The sequence below is a fragment of the Protopterus annectens genome, chromosome 6.part0 (assembly GCF_019279795.1).
Source record: "Protopterus annectens isolate FY-2018-M chromosome 6.part0, PAN1.0, whole genome shotgun sequence".
Taxonomy (NCBI): domain Eukaryota; kingdom Metazoa; phylum Chordata; order Ceratodontiformes; family Protopteridae; genus Protopterus; species Protopterus annectens.
In genome coordinates, this window is record NC_056737.1 from 124782316 (window position 1) to 124806759 (window position 24444).

At 42.9% G+C, this 24444-nt stretch overlaps 1 long non-coding RNA gene across 1 annotated transcript; it reads left to right on the forward strand.

Annotated features, from left to right (window-relative positions):
• The first annotated feature begins 778 nt into the window (after positions 1–778).
• Positions 779–20694, forward strand: LOC122804052. Its single transcript, XR_006365155.1, has 3 exons — positions 779–862; positions 20645–20648; positions 20682–20694. It is a non-coding gene; the product is annotated as an uncharacterized LOC122804052 (long non-coding RNA).
• The last annotated feature ends 3750 nt before the right edge of the window (positions 20695–24444 follow it).

The window sequence follows — 24444 nt, forward strand, 5'->3', positions numbered from 1 at the left end:
TCTTATTCTTCAGAAAGGGAACCTTAATGCAACAACTGTTATTATGTTACTTTTTAAACAAAAAATAAGAGAGAGAGAGAGAGAGAGAGAGAGAGAGAGAGAGAGAGAGAGAGAGAGAGAGAAAGCAATATTAAAAAAGTCAGCCCATCTTGATTTGACAAAAACATTTGGCACTATCCTCCATATTAAATAATAATTTCACTACATGTGTTTCAAAAAGACCCTTGTGTGTTAAAATGGATGTCTAACTGGCTACTAGGGAGTTATCTGAATTCATTACCAAACCCTACATTACTTTCCATATTTAGTCAGGTTATCTTCACGTCCTTTAAAGCATTTTATCTGCCAATCAAACTATGTATTCTAATGCCTCCAAAATGAATGTTTGCCTAGTCATTCAACACTTCATGCCCTTTTCTTGCCCGTCCTTTCCTTCATAGAGTAGATTGGCCACTTCTTCAGCCTTTTTCTATGAAGTTTATTACAGATGTTTTTAATTTGGGTCCAGGACTGAGGAATCCCTGATGCATTAGAAAACTGTAATTTTATGCATTTTTATAAGTGGAGAGTTGTCTTGTTTATTGTAGAAGTTGCTGGATTCGTGAAGGGGAGTTGGTATGCAGACAAAAATTTGTTCTTTTTGCGTTGTCTTCAGTATATAGTTTCGGGAGGCAAATGCCAAGGTCCACTCCCAGCTTTAAATGACTGCAGTAGAGATTATAAGTATTGTCTTGGGATACTTTGGGAAAAAGGATTTTTTAAAAACTTTTGGGAGACTGATTTTAAATTTGCGAAATCATGGATGATTTTAATGATGAGGTGCTGCTGGAAATGGAAAGGCTGTTGGATGATGGCGAGTATGGTGAATAAAACTTTCAGCCTTCCAAGAGTTTGGATCTGAAATGATGGTAATGAGCAAACAGGAGTCAGTGAGCGGCCTTTGACTTTGAATCAGATTTTAGCCATAGGTTAAGCGGGTGACATTTTCCTAATTAAGTGACGACAACCTCACCATGAATGAATCATAATATTTACAAATGCCTCAGTGATAATGCCCATATAGACGAGTGACCCTGTTTAGTGCAGTCATCCCTTAGTGAACCTTGAAGTCTCTTACCATCTTTGTAAGTGAAAACCTTGCTGGCCACATAGCATATTTACAGACAAACATTTTAAGCACTCGTCCTTCCTGCTCTTTCAACAAGCTGTGTGCATATTTTCTCTTTTATGAAGTTATGTTTTGCACACCCCAAAGTTTTACTTGTATATGGTATTTATAGCTAAATGACTGTAATACATACTGATGTCCTCATGTCACATACACACAGTCGCAAATTATAACACTGCAAAATGCAGTGGCACATGTTGCTTACTATGTTGCTTGCTGTACATCTTTGACATTTGATGTGTTGGGAACGTTAAATTACTCTGTTGCTTGCTGCACAACTCTGACCTGATTAAAATTAATCTGTAAGTGTGTGTGTGTGTAGGGGGGGCTGCAGCTCCCTTTTAATTCAGCTGTACTTATCAGTATGAAGTAGCTATTTTACTACCAGTTTGGGGACTAAGAGTTTGCAGCCCCCCTTACAAATACATGAGCTTTGCAATTAGTAACATCTGCAGAGTGCTGTTAAGTTTGCAGTATTGTATCAGCACATTATAGTAACACAATATTTACAAAATACTTAGAGTAAAAGGGTGGATCAGGAAATTTTCAGGTAGCATGAGTAAAGGAATGTCATACCTACTTACATTAAATACATTCATTACCTGAGGAAATTAAAATGAAACATAGAATGTAATTTTAAAAAAATGATGTTTTGGTACTGCATTTCAATAAGGCAGACTTTAATATTTCAGTACATCCCTGTGAGTGGGAATAGATTGCATAAATTGTATTGAGGGTGGCATATGGATGGAAATCCATGGGACTTGCTTCTTGTGCATCCTATAGGTTCATAGGAGGTTAGTAGGCTAATGGCCCTGGGCCTTTACAAGCCTGGCTAGGTCATAGCTGTGTTCCCTAAATGACCTTGGTTAGATGGTCTATGATCAGCACAGACTAGAGACATAGGTGCAACCCCCCTGGGTGAATTTAGTCTGCCATCCAATAGTCTCCTAACCCTTTTAATTAAAAAAATATATATATTATTTCACAAAGTATACTTGTTAAAATTTGATGGGGGGGTGCCTTGGGAAAACCTGGATTCAACAAAGGAGCCGAGAAATGAAAAAGTTTGGGAACCACTGTGTTAGGTGAAGGTCCATTCCATACTCTGACTTGTCATGTATCTCACAGGTGTATAGTACTACCAACATTAACTGCACGTAGCTGCACTGCATGTTGTTCAGGGCCTGTCCAGAGTGTGTCTGTTGTGGTCTGATTGTGTGTTGTGCATGCCATCAGAACATGTGGTGTGTATAATGCTTTTGTGTCACGTGTGTGTGTGTGTGTGTGTGTGTGTGTGTGTGTGTGTGTGTATGTGTATGTGTGTGTGTGTGTGCTCATGTAGTCATACTGTCTTCCCCTCACAGGTGACCATGGGGATTGGAGTGTGCCCCTCTCACAACCTGATATCAGTGTGTCATCAGACTCTGATGATGATGGTGGCTATTGTAAGGCACAGGTGGGGTTGTTGGGGGCTGGATCTCTCCCATTGGTTGACATCATACTTCCAGCCCCAGTGTCCCCACACATGGTCAGTATGCCCACAAATACCCAGTCCCCAGCAGCCACAGATATTGTGCAGTCAGATGGTGGTGGCATCGAAGAGAGAGTGTGGGGACTATGACATCTGTGACTGTAGACACTAGCCATAGCCAGAGAGCTACCAGAAAAGCTACCAGAGAAACCACCAGCACTACTGATGGGAGGGTGCTGTCCACAGCACAACATGACAGGCCACGGGGAGCATAATCCTAGGTGGTCCTGTGGGGGTCACAGACCCAGCAGACACTAGTCACAGTCAGGAAGTAGTACTGCATCTGGACTTGGGCATGGTGTTGCCATAACCACACCTGGTAGAACCAGCTCCTATGTTCATGCCAGAGATGGTGAACTGTGCATTCTGCCATGTATAGTCCTTGGCTGTCCAACATACCCTCTTGTAAGGTTAGCACATGGCTTGACTGTGTGCATGCACACACTTACACATGACTGTCACATGCAGGTCACTGACAGATGCACACAGCTCCTCTCCTTGGCCCAGCTGACCAGCACACCTCCAGACACTAACACCTGTCAACTGTATGGCACAGCCTAGGCCTTTGCCAACCCATAACTCACCCTGTGCATGTGATGATACCTGTATCACATCCCTGTTATCCATACCATTGATGCAGGGACTTGCTAATATGTGACTGTTGCACAGGGTGAATATAGTACTGGTAATGGCATTGTGTGGTGCAGTAGTGTTATGGCCAGTAAGGTGCTGTCTGCTAGCAATTGTCATGCATACGCATCAAAGTGTATGTACCTTTGTGCCATGATGCTTTATTGCTGTTGGTACTGCTGACTGTTGCTCACAGACCTTATTCTTTTCTGTTCCAGGTGTCAGTGTGTCTAACTCATGGTGGGCTGCTGCCATTACGGTAGCTGAGGATGGCAGAGTGGCAACACAGAGACCTTTTCATCAGCAAGGTATGGCTGTATGTGTCCATGTTTACCTAGGTGTGTATGCATGGAACTGTGTGTGAGGGAAAACTGGGGGCAGACAGCGTACCTTGCATCCATATCCCTTGACACAGCATGCTGCTCTTGCTACATGTCACCTGGGAATTCCATAGGGTCACAGGTTCATATGTACAGAGGAGATTACTACAGTACTGGCCCTAGGTCCTTTGCAAGCCTATCCAGTACTCTATCTCCAGCAGACTCATCTATTAGCATCTATTGCCTCTGCCATTGCGTGATGCACTTTGGGCACCTGGGACCGATTTTTTTTTTTACATCCACTCAACCTTAATGCAGTTGATGAGGTTCTGCATGCCACTCTGACATTTTTGGGGAGTGCTTTCCTGACACAGGGTAGCCTCTGGGAGACAAAGCTGTCTCTCCAGCTGTTTTTTTTTTTTTTTTTTTGCTGTGTCATATGTAATTCAAGCCTGTCATGCCAGTAATGCATGTAGAGTTATACTGACATGTATGAGGTAGCTGTTTAAGGGCTGAGCACAATATTGTCATGTAGGCATGCCACAGCCCACCTGTGGACAACATGACCAATAACAAGTGAGGCAGTACTGATTTGAGGCTGTCTGCATGACACAGGTGTTGAAGGCCATGGATAACCTTTGTGGGTGTTAACATAGCCTTTCCATTTGGTGCAGATGTCTGCATAGGTACATACCAGCCCAGTCATGTTGCTAATGTATTGTTGTAATGACTGAGGACTATACAGAGGTAATGTCCACCTTTTGTCTGGATGCAGCCCATTTACCTATGTGCTGAACCACATCCAAGCCTTTTCTGACCACTCTCGCTACTTCATGGGTGAATGCAACAGTGTTATCAACCTGAGTAGCCAGGTCTATCAACGCAGTTTGTGTGTGTATGGGGTTATCGTTGATGTGGGAAATAGTGGGCCCATGTACTCACCATATGGTCCAATGGTACTGTTTTCTGCATTTGCTTTGAGGCCAGGACCTGGCCACTATTCCATACCTGTTGTATGACCCCACTGCAGCATGTTAACATCGGTTTGTGGGTCAATGACAGACAGCGCACTACTCACAGTTGCCACAGCTTTAGGCAGTACCTACATATGTGGCAGGTGGCAGTTTGCATTCATGCCTTCATACAGGTGGGTCATTGTGGGTAGAAGTACTCACAGGGCATACACATGTCTACATATTGCACACACATAGGCAACACAGGGTACGGTTGCCACTATCAAATGTGGAACGTGGGACATGTTTTGTAGTATTGTGACACTTGGCAGGACATACCATAACCAATGGCAAGTGCACCAGATAGATCTTCCCTTTGTTTGCCCATATGACTGCTTCTTTGTGTCACATCACCATAGGTTATGCTATTTTGCATACAAGTAAGGTGCTTCTGATGTGAAGTAACTGCTTTATGCAGGTAGTAGACAACCTTAGAATATGTTTGTTGTCCTACACTCTGGGGACCTCTGTATTGTTTGTATCATTGTCACAGGTCTCACCTGGGTAAACATAGGTTCATAGGTTCATAGGTAGGTACTAGGCTATTGGCCCTAGGGCCTATATAAGCCTAGCTAAAAAATGTACCCTGGCTTTTGCCACCCAAGAAAATTATTTTCCTGTGCCCCTGTCGAGCAGAGCCACAGAAGTGATCCCTGGGGAAAATTTCCCATTTCCCATCCAATCATCAAGATTTTTCATGAAGAGTGCTAATGAGGAGCTCTGTTTGACATAGATAGGTAGTCTGTTCCAGAGTATGGGAAGTCTCTGGGACAGGAATCTATCCCTCCAGCATGCTCTGTTTATTGTGGTGACAAGGTTTAGGTCGCTAGAGCATGTAGCTCGGAGGGATTGGGATTTCTTTAAGTGGAGCATGCCCAACAGCTCTGGGTTTGACATAGCTTTGTATGTTAGGCAGAGATCGCCCCTGAGTAGGCGATATGCGATGGAGTAAAGCTGTAGTTTTTTGAGACGGTCTGTGTAGGGCATCTGTTTGAGGCCAGTAATCCTCTTTGTGAGTTATTTCTGTGGTCTTTCCAGTTTTTGTAGATGTCTTGTGAGGTACATACCAAAAGGGGCATTGTACTCTATAATGGGTCTAATGAGTGATGAGTAGAGGGGAACAATGACGTCTTTTTTTCTGGATGAGAATCCTTTTGTGATGAGATGAGCCATGTAGAAGGATTTCCTGACCACTGTGGCGATGTGATTATCAAAGGAGAGACTACTGTCCACCTGTGTCCCAAGGTCTCTTATCACATTTTCAGCATTAAGTAGACTACCAGCTATGTGGTAGTTCATGGGTACAGAGTGTTTACCAAAGGGGATGACAATACACTTTTTGGCATTGAGCTTCAGGCCATGGCTTTGACACCAGATATCTGTCTCAGTGAGGCCCTTTTGTAGTTTGTCCACATCGCTGGGAGTTTCGATTATGGCTCCTAGTTTGCAGTTATCTGCAAACTTTGTTAGCCAAAGACCTCCTGTGTTAGCCTGCACTTCAGAGAAGTAGATACCAAACAGGAGAGGACCCAGGACTGAACCCTGTGGTACTCCACTTGTGACTGGTCTGAAGTCGGATTTGGAATCCGCTACTTTCAAATTGTGGGTTTTGTCCATGAGCCAGTTGGCAACCCATCTTGTGACATAGGGATTTATACCTAGTTTAGTGAGCTTATCTATAATTCCAGAGTGGGGGATGGTGTTGAAAGCCTTGGCGAGATCTAGATAAGCTGTGTGAACCATTTTACCCTAATCTATGGCTTTGGTGACTGCTTCAAAGAAGTCAATCAGGTTTAGGAGACATGATCTGCCTTTTACAAATCCAAACTGGGTAGGATCCAGAGTTTGGAGATTACCAATGTCTTTGTTTATGAGTTCCATGATGATACGTTCCATGGCCTTGCAGTCCAGGCTCATCAGGCTTATGGGGCTGTAGTTCCCGGGGTCCATTGTGGCTCCCCCTTTGTGGAGTGGGATAAGCGTTGCAGTGCACCATTCAGTGGGTACAAAGCCTGAGGTGAGGCTATGACTGAAAATGGTACTTAGGTAGGGTGCCAGGTCATTCTGTAGTTCATGTAGAACGCAGCCTGGGATATTGTCAGGTCCCATGGATGCTGTGTTCTTGGCTTTGGAGAGTGTGTTTTTTACCTGTGCAGCCGTGATTATAGGAACTTTGCATTCTTCTGGTATAGAGATGGGCCTTCTAGGGGGTGAGAGGGGGGTAAAGTTAGCACTGAACCTATCTGCTAGGATGTTGGCAATATCAGTTGGTTCTGTATATTTAGTGCCATTGTGCTGTAACTCAGAGCAGATCTGAGTGTTCCCATTGAAATTCTTGACATAGCTATACAATGCTTTGTGGTTGTCTTTAGAGTCAGTGGCAATTTTGTTTTCATAACTAGCTTTGGAGGATTTTATGAGGGATCTCAGCTTCTTACTGAGGTTGATCAGGGAGTTCCTCCAGTCATGGGATTGTACTCTTTTTTTGCAACAGTTTCTTTCTTCTGTTGTAGAGTTTGTTTATGGCAGAGGACCACCAGATTGGCGTCCTTTTTTTGGAAGATAACATCTTGGTTCTATTAGGGATAGCATGATCCATGCACTCGTGTAAGTGCTTATAAAGTGCATTTGTGTAGAATTCAGCAGTCATACCTCTATTGTCCGCCTGCATGGGTGTCATGTAGTTTGCCACTTCTGTCTTAAGAAGTGTAAAGTTGGCTTTGGAGAAGTTTTTTATGATGGTTTCCCTAATTGGGGTTGGGGGTGGGATGTGGATGTCTAGGCTGATTAGCTTGTGGTCGGATCTGACCAACGAGGAATTGACCTCTGGTGTGGAACACCAGTTTCCCATGTTGCTAATGACCAGGTGTAGGATATTGCTGCCCCTGGTGGGGGTGTGAATAAGTTGATCCAAGGCATTGGAATTTATGAATTCTAGAAAACGTTGAGCAAAAGAGTTGGTACATGAGTAGTTTTCCCAGTTAATGGTGGGGTAGTTGAAATCACCCATTATTAGGGTGTTGGATTGTACCCTAATACTTTCCAGTGTATCAAGAAATGAGGAGTGGGAATCCTGGGGCATGGTGGGGGGTCTGTAGCAAGCTACAATTTGGATTGTGGTCTTGTCCAGAGTTAGCTATACTTGGATAATCTCGGATGCATTATGCTGTGCAACTAGCCTGGAGGAGTGGATATCCTTAACGAATATGGACACGCCTCCGCCTTTAGCGCTTCATTCTGGGTTAGGTGGCTGAAAGGTATGGTATGAATTGTAGCCTAGTAATGCAGGGGTGCTCTCTGGAGCTTTGAACCAGGTCTCTGTCACTGCACAGATGTCAATATTCTCCATTTGAAGGAGTGCCTCGAGTGAGTGCATTTTGAGGTTTAGACTTCTAGCATTGAGTAGAATTACCCTCAGATTTTGCTTGCTTGTACCTGTTATGGTGGTGAATTTGTCATTTGAACCTTGCCTAAAAAGGCACTATAGGGGTGGCAAGAGCCTTATCCAGTATCTGGAATCCTAAGGGTAACAGGTGCAGGCCATCTCTGGCAAAGCATCGTGGTCTGTCGATCATGTCGTCCCAGGCAGACAGATACTGGATCCCCTTAGAATGACACCAGAAGCATAGCCAATTGTTGAAGTCAATCATTTTGTCCTTGTACTGTGGTATCATTCTAGGTGATGGCAGGATGCTACTCAGGATTAGGGTCATACCTGCCTGGGATACAAGATCGGAGAGCTCCTCCGTGTCTCTTTTCATGTAGTCCAGGCAGGTACGTCTCAGGTCATTCACACCAACATAGACAATGACAGTCTCATATTTGTACTTATTGTGGAGTGACCTGAGTGCATGCCTTATGTGGTGGAGCCTGGCACCTGACAGGCAGCTGACAGTAACCTTCTCCTTGTTTAGTCTAGTGAGTGGAGCATCAGTATGCCTGACTATAGAGTCACCTATGACTAGAGTGTTGGGTACGTTGTTATGCCTTATGGGCTGTGGTTGAGTGGCACACTGAGTTTGTGGGCTATGTGTCATTTGGGTTGTGTTGGGGGGTGGAGTTTGCTTGTGTTTATTCTTTGGATGTCCCTGATGCTTGGGCAGATTTTTAATGAGAGCCTCCGCAAATGTAGGTTTGTGTTTTGTGTTTCTATGTGTGTGTTTTGGTGGTGTAGGTTTTGAGAGACTATGTGATGAGTGTGGTGTGGTGCAAGTGTTTACCGTCTCCTCTTGTCTGTCTAGTCCAGTCTTGGGTGAAGAGAGCTTTGCTTCCAGTTTGGCTATATAAGTGCATCTCTCACAGGTTGTAGTGTTGGGTGGTAGGAGGAGAGGGTTGTCTGTGTACATGAGGCAATTGCTGCATTGCCCCAAGATGTCCAGATTCATCAGGTAGACAGGAGAAATCACTGGGAGCTGACCCTTAGACATGCCTGGATAGGTGCTTATGTATTAAGTACTAAAAGCTGATTTCCTCTAGACAAGTGAGGAAATTTAAGTGCTGTAGTAATTTACAGCTTATGTAGTGGTTACAATGAGTTCTGAGCAATTGCTGAGTTCAAATAAACAGATTTGAGTGCTGAAACTAGAAAACTAGCTAGTTATAAGAAACAAAACTAAGCTAGAAGGCTTCCCTCCAACACAGAAGGGCTTGGGGGCTCAGAAGCCTACAGTCTAGCCCACTTAACAGGAAAGGCAGGAAACAAGCTTAAAATTTTATTTTTTTGTTCTCTTTCCCAGATGCTCTCTTTGTACACAGTAGGAGTGCCTGAAATCAGAATATGATCTCACTGCTCTCAGTTGAGTGAGCAAATGAGATGGGCCCAGGAGGAGTATCCAAGCACAAATTTACAAGAGGGGCAGGCAGTTTCAAAGCCATTAAGATTAACACCAAAACAGAAAGAGAGGGTGGGTGGGGAACTAACTGAAGAACAGAGTCAACACTTCCACTTGAGTTAATATTCATGCAACACAATTAAATCAATTAAAATGCTGTATTATTTGAAAAAAGTGCAGATAAAAGGTACTTAAATTCTCTTATACATCCATTTGAATACAGATAGATCTTAGCTGGTCAAAGCTGAGGTTTTTAGCAGAAAATATTTCAAAATGTACCACTTAAATAGTCATTGACAGGAAATCAAAAAATGTGGCTATCCCCACACCTGCAATTACTAACAGACAATAAAATTCAAGCAAGCACTAACTGAAGAACAGAGTCAAAACTTCCACTTGAGTTAATATTCATGCAACACAATTAAATCAATTTAAATACCGTATTATTTGAAAAAAGTGCAGATAAAAGGTACTTAAATTCTCTTATACGTCCAGCTGAATACAGCTAGAACTTAGCCGGCCAAAGCTGAGGTTTTTTAGCAGAAAATATTTCAAACTGTACCACTTAAATAGTCAGTGACATGGACTGCAACCTGCAGGATGGGACAGGTGGTGGCCAAACCCCCCACCTCTACAGATGTCTTCAGAATGTCCTGATGTTTGCCACATATTTTTGTTCCATTTAGCATAACATTGTGATTTTTTGCCAATATTGTATGAATTCATTAAAGGCTGACATTACACAGTACTGACAGATATCTGCCTGTCAGATTTCATACCCTTCAGAAAATGCATGTGAATGCAAAACCTGTTATGCTATCTTCTATCTATGTTTGTTAGCACAATATTTAAATACTGACCCTAATATGTGGAGTTTGTACCAATTTTCTGTATGCCTTTCTCCAATGTCTTTCTGTAAAGGTTCGAAAGGTATGTTTGTGGCAATAACACAAGCACACTGCTATAAGAGAATATACATGTGAACTTACAAGCACACTGCTATAAGAGGATATACATGTGTATACACACACACACACACACACACACACACACACACACACACACACACACACACACACACACACACACACACACACTCATGAACAACCTTTTTTGATAGTAGATCCCCTACATGGCTAGTTATACATAAGATATCACAATATATATATAGTGCATGAACTACAGAGGTTATACTGTTTTGCAGTGTCTGCCACTACTATTCTGGAGTTAACAGGGTGGCACAGGCACACAAAGTGGTATAGGCAGGCAAGACAGCTACAGACGTTGCTACAGAGGATATGCATACACAGACACACACTCAGACAGTCACTACTATTGAGATTACAACCCCACCTATCTAGATGTATGTAGTATAGTGTTAGGTCCTTAATGAATATGCCATGGAGCTGATATGCGTGGGGCATACCTCTCGACCTGTTAGAACAATACATGTGGACAAAGTCTTCAGTAATGGGGTGTTACAGGCCCAAAAATAGGGAGAGGTTTTGCATATTGCCCTTACAAACATAGATAACTGATACAGGGACCTGCTTCATATTACCATTACTTTTGTGAAGGGTATGAAGTCTGACACTAGGATGTCTGTCATTATTGCCTGACTTCAGCTCTTAATGCTTTGCCAATGACTGGCCAGGAAACCATACTTTTATGACACACAGACAAAATATAAGAGGCAATCATCTGGACATTCTGCAAAACTGTATACAGTTGAGACATATGGCCTGCATAGTGTGAAACAGTGCATCGAAGGCTGATGACATCAACAGGCCCTGTCAATTAATGCAATGGAGGGTCAGCAGGACAGAACAAGCCTTAAAATGGTATAACTAACCAATACACACACACAGTTGGCACTCCTGAAATTAGAACCCTTACCTATCTAGTTGTATGTACTATAGTGCTATGCATTTATCGCATGCACCACAGTGCTTACATGATGCCTGGAAAGCATCCAATGCTGTATCTAGGGTGGATGACATCAGCAGGCCCTGTAAAGTAGGGCAATGGGTGGAACAGGCCTCAAAATGGTTTAACCTACAAACACACACACAGCTGGCAGTACTGAGATTAGAAGCCCTACCTCTCTAGTTGTATGTAATATAGTGCTACATGCTGGGTCTATATTACAATGTTGAACAATAAAAAGAGCAAATGCTCTTTTATCGAACACTAAAAGTGGAAAGCACTGAATGCCGAACACACAGAACAGCAATGTTTTTCTCAGTGAAATAAATCGCTGGGCCATTTTCAGGAGTGTGCCATTCCCTCCACTGTGGTGCAAGCTTGAAGTTGGTATATGTAAGTAGAGGGGGTGTGGGGGGTGGAAAGTGAAGCCCCACCCACTTTATTTTGTGTTTGAATTTTTTTTTTTTGAGGAGCAGTGATTTTTCTTCCCTGGGAAAAAATTGCTGTTCCATGTGTTTGACATTTACTGCTTTCTGTTTTTAGTGTTCGATAAAAGCGGGTTCACTCTTTTTATTTTCAACATTGTAATATAGATCCCTACATACTTACTACATGTGCCACAGAGCTCATACAGCAGAAGAGTGTCTAACGGTGCTTTTAAGGTGAATTACATCAGCAGGCCTTGTAAAGTAGAGCAGTGTTTTTTTCCACTGGATGGAACAGGCCTCAAAATGGTTTAAAATCCACAGACAGCAGTTCTGAGATTAGAACCCGTATCTATCTAGTTTAATGTACTATAGTGCTATGTACTTATTGCATCTGATACAGAGGTTATACAGCTGAGGAGTGTCCAACGGTGCTTCTAAGGTGAATGACATCTGCAGGCCTTGTAATGTAGGCCAATGGGGGTTTTACAGAGTGGAACAGGCCTCAAAATGTTTGACCTACAAACACATACACAGTTGGCAGTGCTGAGATTAGAAGCTCTACCCCTCTAGTGGTATGTACTATAGTGCTACTTACTTACTGCATGTGCACAGATCCTATGGCTGGGGAGTGTCCAACAGCATTTTCAAGGTGACTGACATCAGCAGGCCTTGTAAAGTAGGGCAATGAGGGTTTACTGGGTGAAACAGGCCTCAAAATGGTTTAATCTACACACACACACACACACACACACACACACACACACACACACACACACACACACACACACACACACACACACACACACACACACACACACACACACACACACACACACACACACACAGTTGTCAGTGCTGAGATTAGAATTCCTACCTAACGAGTTGTATGTACTATAATGCTACATACTTATCGCATGCATCACAGAGCTTGGATAGTTGAAGAGTGTCCAACGTTGCTTCTAAGGTGGATGGCATGTACACGCCTGGTAGAGTAGTGCACTTGTGGATTAACAGAGTGGAACAAGCTTTAAAATGCATGGTCATTGCCCACACATAGACAGCAAATACAGACAGCCACAAGGGTATATCCATAAGCACACACTGACTTGCCATTTTTGGGATTAGAACCACTACCTATCTGTCTACACTATTGTGCTATGCACTTATCATGAGTGCCACAAGGCTTATTTACATAAAGAGTGTCTGACATTGCTGTTGGGGTGGATGACATCAGTAACTGCTGACAGGTAGGCCACTGTTGTAGATGACACTACTATTAGGGCCATAAAATGGGTGAGTGTTACACAGACATAGACCTGTTGGGCATGTGTATTCTGCTGTAAATGTAATAGATACTGAAACAGACACACACACACACACACACACACACACACACACACACACACACACACACACACACACACACAAGGTAGGTGATGTGAGATTACAGCCCCTACCTCACTACTATTACACAATGGAGCTCACCTTCATACTTGCATGCACCAGTGGTTACAATTGGTGTGTAAATGGCTGCAGCAGTACTTCACTGTATGCCTTTCAGGTTATCTCTCTTTATATATCCCTCTGTCTCTTTCTCTCTCTTTCTCTCTCTGTCTCTATCTGTCTCTCTCCCCTGTGTCTGCCTGTCTATGCTTGTTATATTTGTGTATTGTATCTATATATATGTATGTATATGGCACTCATCAGATGCAGATATATCTTATATGTGCCACATACAGATAGATGAAGGTAATCCTGTCTGATGGAGGTGGTAAGAGAAAGTTAAGGTGTACATAGCTGTGTGTATGCAAAGGCATATATGGACAACACCGTTCTATATTCAGATGTGAGTTTTGACATGGGCTGTAATTCTCTAAGTATAGGAGCATGCCTAGTATGACCTTCAATAGTAACAGTGGGACTCTAATCCAGAGCTACCTGTACCCCAGTCCAGGATTTTGTGTGCTACAGTCGATTGACTGATGAACCTGTGTAAACAGTCCAGCACCTCATTGATATACTGGCTGAGGGATTTCCTGGCTGTGTGCTATCCTTAATAACTGAGTCATATCCTGGGGTGGGTACAGAGTGCATTGGACTGAGCAGAGTCTTCCATAATATGTGTGGTATATTGTACATAGTACTGTGATTTCCTGGTATGCCAGTGGCAGATCAGTATAGCATAATGTGAGGAACTACTGACAGACATTTGTTTACTGACTTCATGCACTGCAGGCAACTATTTTATGGCAGAAATTGTTCTAGTGTGCACATTCTATGTCTGTCTGGCTAGTGGTTCCCCTTCCCCTTATATGTGTCTCTTTGTCTTTATATAGTCCAGTTATAGCCTTTGTCCACAGTTGCTGTTGTTATGTATTTGTAGTTATGGTGTGAGTGGGGTAAAAGTTGCAACATCACACACTGGGTAACAGACTTCACACCTCTGACTGTACCTATTTAGCAGGTTGTCCATCATTGCACCCCTACATCTGCTGTGATACTCAGACGGTTAGGGTTGCACTGTTATTATAAGGCAACATGTTGGCTATAAGTCTCAAACTCTTACAGACAGACATCTGGAAAGGCCCATATATAACAGTCAGACACAGACCCAGACATGGACATAGGGTCTTAATATTGATCTTCCAAATGTAGACAGTTGGTAGAACGGTTTTGTATTAGCTTGCATTTTCTTATGAGTATGACATCTTCATCTCAATTGTCTGTCATTGATGTTTTCACATCACTCTTTAATGGTTTGCAAATAGTTTGCCAGGCAAATGCAATCTTATGACAAGCAGAGCAGATATGTGAGGCATATGTGTGGACATTCTGTGAAACCCTGTCATTCCAGGGGTATGAATGGTGCCCACTGACTTGTTGTCAGTACTGACATAGTAACATGGCAGCCTTTATATCCTGTCACTAGGGTGACTTGTCACAACCTGCTGTTGTACTAGGCACTGTGTAGGTTACTCAGAGCTGTGTTCTGTCCATATGTGTGGCCCCCCCCTGTCCCTGCAATATCCAGCTTTCCTGCAGTAACAAATATTGACTTCTGGACAGTGTGTACAACTCTTATCGTAGTGTAACTGACATGTAAAATTGGTGGCACGGCCAGTCTCGAACCATGGACCCTATCAACCACAGTACCGTACTTAGACCACTAAGTCACAACAGCCACCAATAAGTGCTGTCTACTTCCTGATGCTATTAACCACAAACATACATAGCACATTGACCTCTGCATATTGTAGAAATGAAACAAGTTATCAAGTTGATTGTGACATCCCTTGGTCTGCTGCTACTACCTTACAAACTTAAATGTCATTGTAGCTCTATGTGTACACGGGTGTGTTGGGGTGGAGGGGGCATACCTCTAAACTGTATACATTTTCACAGACTGCCTAGATGTTTGCCTCATATTTTGGGTCCATTTTTCATAAAATTGTGGTAGTGTGGAAAATCCATGTCATATCATTAAAGACTGAAGTTAGAAAGTAATGACAGATGTTTGAGCTTCAGATGTCTTGCCCTTCAGAGAATTCATGCTACTGCAACACCTGTTATTCTATCAACTTTCTATGCTTGTAAGAGAAATATTTAAGACTTGTCCCTGTTTTGGGGCCTTTGCCCCACATTTCTTTATGCTTTGTACAAATTTCTTGCTGTAAGAGGTTTAGAGATATGTATGGGACTCCAACATTGACAACCATGCATTTGTCCTATGACCCTCCTGTTTGTAAGTCCCTCACATAGATCAGTGCATTTTGCTGGCTTGGGGCTTTCTGCATATTGTGGGGCAGCCAGTATTTGGGAGATAGTTCCTGTTGTTCCACATAGCTGTCCATTGTTTTCTGCTATTCTGGCAACCCACTCCATTCCCATGCATACATGCAGCAATACCATGCATATGCTACCACAGTCTTCTACCCTATTCATTTATTGTTAAGAATAGTGACTTACATTGTGTCAGCAGCAGTTGAGAGAACAGTGCTTCAAGGCTGACTCTGTCAGATGCCTGCAGTACACAGCATATACATGGTAAGGTATAGGTAGTCTGATATAGCTGGCATCCATTTTATCATTTTTGTGTGTATGTGTTGGAGTGAGGTGTCATTTCCTGTGTCCCTAGGGTGTCAGTGTGTGTGCTATACATTGCCTCTTTGCCAAGGCCAGGGTGTACTGGGCATGCCTATGTCTGCCTAAAGGGACAGGCTCAGGGGGTTCCTCTTCTGAGTCTCCCTGTGCCTCTGGGGACCTTGGCAATGGTGGGGGGGGGGCTGTTTGTCACTTCCCTGTGATGTTCCTGCTACAGCTGTTTCCACAGGATCATATTGTGTAGCACGGCAGATACTATGAACATGTGTGCACATGTGGCTGGAGAGTACTGCAGGGCTCCACCAGATATGTCAAGGCAGCAAAACTGTGACTTGAGCAAACCAAACACACGCCCTACAATGTTCCTAGTTTGTGTGTGTGCATCATTATGACATTCTTCAGTTGGTGTGTGTGCTTTTCTGATGGGTGCCATCATCTATGGTTCCAGTGCATAACCAGCATCCCCCACTAGATGGACATATGGGATGTGCCCTGACAAAGCCTGGTAGAGCTGTGATGCATGCCAGATGTGAGTGTCATGATAACTGCCAGGGCTGCCAGCGCACACATTGATGATAATGCCCTGGCATTGCACACGACCTGGCAGTTGATGGAGTGATACCCTTTGCGGTTGACATAGACGCTACCCTCCTTACTGAGTGGTGCTTTGATATGCACATGAGTGCAGCCTATGGCACCCAGTACTTCTGGGTAGTGTGCTACACAGTGGAAGAGATGCATATTGCTGGTCCTCACCTCAGAGGTGTTGGGGGGAAATAAATGTACTCACTGGCATGTGTTAGCATGTCATCCAGGAAATGGTGGAGTACCCTGGATGCGGATGCCTGTGAAATGCCCATGATATCCCCAGTAGTTCATAGGTTCATAGGTTCATAGGTTTATACTAGGCTATCTGCCCTAAGGCATTTATAAGCCTAGCCCAAATTTTTGTGGCTTACGCCACCCCTTATATGAAAAAATACTGTGCCCATTAGTTTGTTGTGCCTCTGTCCAGCAGTGACACAGAGATGATTCCCGGGGTAAACCTACGATCCCCCATCCACAGGTCAAGATTTCTCTTGAACAGAGCCAGCGAGGTGCTCTGCCTCACATGGACCGGGATTTTATTCCACAGCATAGGGAGTCTCTGAGTGATAAATCTATCCCTCCAGCATGTCCTATTTATATCCGTGCTAAGGTTTAAGTCGCTTGCTCTAGTGGTTTTGGTGGATTTGGATTTTTTGAGGTGGAGTATGTCCATTAATTCCAGGTTGGACATGGCCTTGTATGTCAGGCACATGTCACCTCTGAGCAGATGGTATGCGACTGAATAGAGCTGGAGTTTCTTCAATCTGGCAGCATATGACATATTTTGGTGTCCCTTTATCCTTTTGGTGAGGAACGTTTGGGGTCTCTCCAATTGCTGCAAATGTCGGGTGAGATACATCCTGAATGGGGCATTGTACTCGAACATTGGTTTGATAAGTGAAGAGTACAAGGGAACAATGACCTCACTAGATCTGGATGTGAATCCCTTCATGATCAGGTGGGCAATGTAGAAGGTCTTTCTAACCACTTTAGCAACGTGAGTGTCAAAAGAAAGGCCACTGTCAACCTGGGTCCCCAGGTCCCTGATAACCTCTTCTGTGCTTAGTGGATTGCCACCTATATGGTAGCTTGGGGTTACCTTGTTTTTCCCGAATGGTATGACTATACATTTTTTGGTGTTTAACTTCAGGCCATGGCTCTGGCACCAGCTATCTGTTTCTGTGAGTCCCTTCTGAAGGATATCCGTGTCCGATGCACTTTCCACTATGGCCCAGTTTGCAGTCGTCTGCAAACTTTGTCAGCCAAAGTCCTCCCATGTTGGCCTGTACTTCTGAGAAGTAGATGCCGAACAATAGGGGGCCAAGGACTGAGCCCTGTGGGACACCACTTGTGACCGGCTTGGAGTCTGACATAGCGCCAGCAACTCTAACCCTGTGGGTTCTGTCCTTAAGCCAGTTTGCAACCCATCTTGTGACATATGGGTTTACATTTAAGCTGGTAAGTTTTTCTACAATACCCGAGTGGGGTATTGTGTCGAAAGCCTTTGCAAGGTCAAGGTAGGCTGTATGGACTGCCTTTCCTCATCAATGGCCTTGGTGACTGTTTCGAAGAAGTCGACCAAGTTCAAAAGGCATGATCTTCCCTTGACGAAGCCAAACTGGGTCGGGTCCAATGTCTGCAAGTCCCCTATATCTTTGTTTATGAGCTCCATTATGATCCTCTCCATAGCTTTGCAGACTAGACTTGTTAAGCTTATGGGGCGGTAATTACCAGGGTCCGTAGAGGCACCGCCTTTGTGGAGTGGGACCACAGTTGCCATACGCCACTCCTTGGGCACATATCCTTTGGTAAGGCTGAGATTAAACAGCTGCCTTATGTGCGGGTTTAATTCCTCATTTAGTTCTTTGAGAAGTTCCTGAAGCTAGTATTCTTAAGGTTACACATACCTTTGTTTCCACTGGGATGGGTCCCCCCCTGTTGACTCTGGTTCTGAGGTGAGGCCGGCAGGGCTCGGTGAGTTGCTTTAATATTTCCTTGTCCACCCTGTACTCCTCTATCTCCAGCTCATGTAGCCCCTGAAAGGTTACCCTGGGCCTGAACACTCTTTTCCTCTTCAGTCTGGGCCTATTGTCAGCATCAGCATCACCACTGAACTCAGCCTGTAGTGCATAAAGGTGTAGCAGAGGAGCAGCAGCAGCCCCTATCATTTTGTCTGTTAAAATTCCAAAGTGTGTACTCCAATGGTGCAGAATATGTTGTAAAAATTAGTTTGAATGGTGTATGCATACTTTAAACTGGTGTGCTGCAGATGCAGCCTATGTGATTAGCTGACTATGATACATTCCACCTGCCGGGTATATTATTGAGGGGTTTGAATATGTCAGTGTGAGTGAAACAGGGCTTATCAATCATTTAGACTTGATTGGCTTTCCCAGGCTATTTCCCCTTTTATTTCCTAATTTCTTCCACTGTTCAACTCCACAATGCTCTATGCAAACCTGTGGAGCTAGTGTAAACATTGCTGAGCAGAAGGAACACTCCCCTGTACACAGTCATGCTTAGCTTTTCTTTAACCATCTAAAACACACGCCACAGGGCTAAGCGCAGCTTAGCAGCCTCAGACATCCACCTCGCTTAGCTGTGCATAGCTGAATGCAAACAGTCACAGCTAAGCTCCAATCTGCTTACACATACAGTGACACAATCCCTTTTCATGTCAGCTGTCTCTTCTGCCTACACTACCATGGTCCTACCTCTTACACAGTTAGTATCTGTGGACACAGTGGCCCATTTTGCTGTTCAATAAACTTGTCTAATTTATATACACCTAGCTGCGTATACCCTGGATACTGCTCTACACCAGGGCCTATGTCCTGAGCAACCACTATAACCTGCCATTGTATGACTCTGCATGCTGGCCACTATACTGCAAATGTCATATTTTCCACTTTCTATTTTATTTTTTCTTGCAAAATAGCATGTTTGCATGTTGCTGTGGGCCGCTTAAATGTGGCATATGTATTAAAAAAAAAGTTTAATTTTTAATATATTGCATTACTTTTTTAATTCACTGGCCATAGTTTTGGCAATTTCTATGCCTTCTGGATATTATACCACCTTTTATTTGTGCTGTTACAGTCCCTGTTTATTTTTTATCCTCTGGTACATGGTTTGTAACAGTGTATATTGTGGAGGCTTACACAGCACCTACACGGATGCCTTTCTGCTTCCAGAATTACAAAATCATCTCATTTGTATGTTTTCTACCAGCAGAGGCGATTTGCATTATACGGACACCTCCATGTCCACACAGTGTAAGGAAACTCATGCACATCCGGAGCCTTGTTTCCTGGATCGCTCAGCAGCCATGTTCCATATTTGAGCCTTACCTCTATTCTTACATGGAATACTACTGCTCTGTGTAGGGTTTATTGAATTATCCCCATTATCACCATTGTGAGTTTAGGGCTTCACTTAGGTGCTGTAGTAAGGATCTATTTATTATGATTGCAAGATCATATGATCAAGACCCACATGATTGCAACATGGAACATCAAACTAGCTTTCCTCCATAACCTGGCAGCATAAAAGATAGTATACCCCCCCCCCCACACACACACACACACGTGCGCACACACACACACACACACACACACACACACACACACACACACACACACACACACACACACACACACACACATATACCTAATGTGAAATCACTCCACATTGGGGAAGGGGCAAATACCCAACCACAAAAAATACTGGTTTCTGAAGAAGAAGCCGGTTCAACATTCCAAGTTGTGATTGTGTGGGTCTTGATCATATGGTCTTGTTATCATATGAAATAGACTTACTCTAGTAATGCTATATTGATAAAAAAATACTCAGAGACATAGAGCTAAAGCTTTTTAGGGGCTCATTAGCAAACCTCTGAATGTAACACACAGCACAGGTACAAATGACCATGTTCCTAGTTTTCCTACAGCTCACACAAAGCTGTTGCATAGGCCCTTACATTTACACACACACACACACACACACACACACACACACACACACACACACACACACACACACATACACACACACACACACACACAGCTTTGCAGAACTTACTTGCTGCAGTACTAACAGCTGCAGTTCTGTTGCAGTACTAACAGCTGCAATCCTGCCAAAGACAAGAGGTGTACTCACCGTCAAATGATAGTGCAGATATTTGTAGATTTACTCCCCAAACAGTGCTCTTTTTGAGTCACTGTGAAGTGCTATTCCGATTCCAATTGATGGTCCAGGAGAAGCATGCATAGCTGATCTGCATTAGCTGAATCCTCTAACTCTTTCATTTGAAAGCAGCTTTCTCCACTGAGATCACTGTACCACTATATGTTGTAATCTTGTTACCAACATAGTGCGACTGGTCATTGAATCAATACCTCATAATGCACTGAGTAATATTGCTAGAAAAAGCATTAGACAGGCTTTGTAAATCTTTACCCATATGTGCAATATTGGACATGTTATATTTTGATAGGACATGAACAACAAAGCTGCACAACTCCGTTACTATGTGTCTGTACTTAGCCTTTTACAGGAAGATGAAAGTATACCATTTGGGTAAATAAGTTAAACCAAAGAGTAAGAGGAGTGAATTAATTAAAAGTAATCCTCTGTAGGTACAGCAGGCATCTTTGTTATTAATTTTATGAATTACAGTAAAAGTAAACAGTCAAAACAGGATAACTGTATAATAATCAACCTACAGAAGCTGGATCCAAAAATATCCTCTGCAATGGACACTAGAGGCTGCCCATAGAGCATTTAGGATGCAACAGTAATGGAACTGATTCATCAGCATTACTCACATCCCTGATCTCTGTTGCTGATACACATGTAAACTGTGCATGGAAGGTGGCAGAGGCTGTAGACTGCCATGCAAGGAGGCAACAATAATAAAGGAGTAGTAGTATGTTTCATGTGCAAAATCAGTGATCAAAACCTAAGTCTGGTGAAGTCCCCTCACTATACAGTTTGTTTTGTGGGACTGCTAACGCAAACACTGGTATAGCAAATCTGACACTCTACAGTAGCCAAAGCAACACAATCTAACAAAGTGGTCATAAAGTACAGCCCATCCAAACACTGAGAGACACACTCTGTATCCATCAGTCCCATAGTACTGAGTTCTGGGAAGTAGGATATAGCATCTGCGTGAGAAGCACTCATTCACTTCGGGACTGAGATGCACCATACAGTTGTTTATTTAGAGGTACTTAGCACTGATGCCAGCCTGTATTGTCCTGGCAAATGCTGAGGTCAGAGTGTGGGGTTTAGTCTTAATACATAGCGCCTTTGTTGTTGGTCCTCATATTCCACTGTCACTGGAACTCAGAAGACAAAAACCTCCAACGCATGTGGGGCCACTCTAGTATGCATGCTAAATCAGTGTAATTCATAAATATCAGACTGTGTGCAGCCTTCATTATGCATGTGTTTACCATGAGAATTACTTAAACATCATTACTTTGGATGAATGTGAGATGTATGCCACATATTCAGTATATGCATTCACACAATCTAGTCCATATATCCACTTTGCTCCTGTCTGACATCACTCATCACTAAGTTTTCATCCTGTGAAAGTGAGAATATGTATTCCCAGAAGAAAATTCACTGATTCATACATTCCCTTCCTTTATCACTGTGCACACTACTATTGGACTGAAGCCATCAGCAGGCCTGCAGCAATGTCTACAGTAAATTTGCTACAGCGCACTGCTATAAAATGTGCATTAACCTTTCGTCACACAAGAATACAACTAATACCTATCAACTTCTTAGTGCAAGAAATCTGGACAAAGCAAAAATAATGAGGGACAGAATCCCAAAATCAGGGACGTATTTAATTATTGTCATATAAATGTAGAAAGTTGCTAAAATAACAGGTTTTATGTTAGCCTGGATTTTCTGAATTATCTGAAGTCTGAAACTCAAATGTCTCCTAATTTAGTGATTTCAGTCTGTAATGATTTGCCAGAAAACCACAACATTTATGAGGAATGGGTTAAAAATATAAGGCAGAAATCTGAAAATTCTGCAAAACTATAGAGTGCTACTATATTGTTTTCACTCTGTGCCATCCTTAGCCATGCACTATTCCTTCCCATAGGGGCAAAGTTGGAAATTCTTGTAATCACTACAGCGGCATTGCTTTCTCATAATTATATAACAAAAGCTTACTACTGTGCAAAAATGTGCAAACTGGTTGGACACAGCAATCAGTGTATACATTGTAAATCCATCATTAGGTGCATTAATGAATCCAGGCAGTTGTAGCTATTAGAAAAATAGCTATAACCACCACATACGCTGCTCTGCAAAGTGGAAGAAACAAAGTCAAGTTTCAAAACGGTATAAGATAAACTTTCACCTTCCCCATAAGAGACAATAAAAAATAACCATAAAATATTAAAATATAAAGAAGCACCATCACAGAAGCAGCAGAATACGAGTTCACTCCTGTGTTTCAAATAAAAAAATAAGAAGGTGGCTGTAACTGCTGTGTACTGTCCAGTTTGGCATGTGCTACACAAGACATATGCATTGCACTTCTTAGATGTTCCCTAAAAATACACTAAAGAATGTTAAATCCCACGTTTATATAACAATACGATACAGGAAAGGGAAGGGAAGAAACATTTTTATTTAAAGTATGCTACTGTATTAGCATTAATCCATCTTGTTTGTGGGTAATGCTGGATTTTACCCATAAGTGGCTTTGTTTGATCACATAGGCTCATGAGACTATTCCTTAGACTCATGGGGCCAGATTCCATAAAGTACATTGAAAGTATTTATGAGCAGAAGAGCACGTCAAAGCAAGATACCAATGCATCTGCTGAGGATGCGATTCCAGAAAACACATTGGAAGCAGGCCAACTACTTAAGTATTCAGTGCAGGATAATTAGAGATTCTGCTCATGCCAGTGTGATTCCAAAACACATCATGCACACGCAGTTCAACTCAAATATGACAAATATCTTCTGAAATTCCTGGCACACAGTATAGACCCCAAGGATTTCATGCAAATACTATAGATTACATAGACGTTTATAGCAAAACTGAAAAAATATATATAACAATGCAACCTGCTAGCAATATACTGCAACATACAGCATTGATGCAAGCCATAAATGAGGATATGGCTCCTAGAAGGCAGCCAGCTAGAGTCAGAACAAGGCTGCAACTTATCCAGTTTTCAGACCAATAAATAATGAAGAGATACCGTCTAGACAGACAAATGATGCAGGCTGTCTGTAACATGTGTGCTGCATACATGTCTGTGCAGACCTTTTGAGGAAACTCCCACCCCCCTTGAAACCATAGCATGTATCAGGCTAGGTGTACTCTCATCTGTGACATTCCAGAGACACATGGGGGGATACTGTGGGAGTATTACAGGCAACTGCCAGTTGTACTCTTGCCAAATTCCTGGCAGCGATGTGCAGCAAGGTGAAAGACTACATAATCTTTCCATCCACACCCATGGTGTGCAGAACTGTAATGCATCAGTTCTACAACACTGCAAACTTTTGCCATGTACTCTGTGTAATAGAGTGCATACACATACCTATCAAGACACCCTCATGTCCAGAAACAGACCAATACATAGACATAAAGGGATGGCCATCCATCAACTGCCAAGCTGTGTGTGCAGCAGGTGGCAGCATAACAAATATCATGGGAACACACCATGGAAGTGTCCATGATTCTGCCATTTGGAGGAAAAGCAGACTCAGGGCTGCATTCCAGAAAGGTAAAATTCCAGAGGTATTGCTTCTTTGTAAGTGCAAGAACATAGCTAGGATGTAACTGAAGGATCCTCTTGTCTACAATATGCAGTCTGAACAAAAGTGTTTTACTCCCCAACAGGTGACTGTGG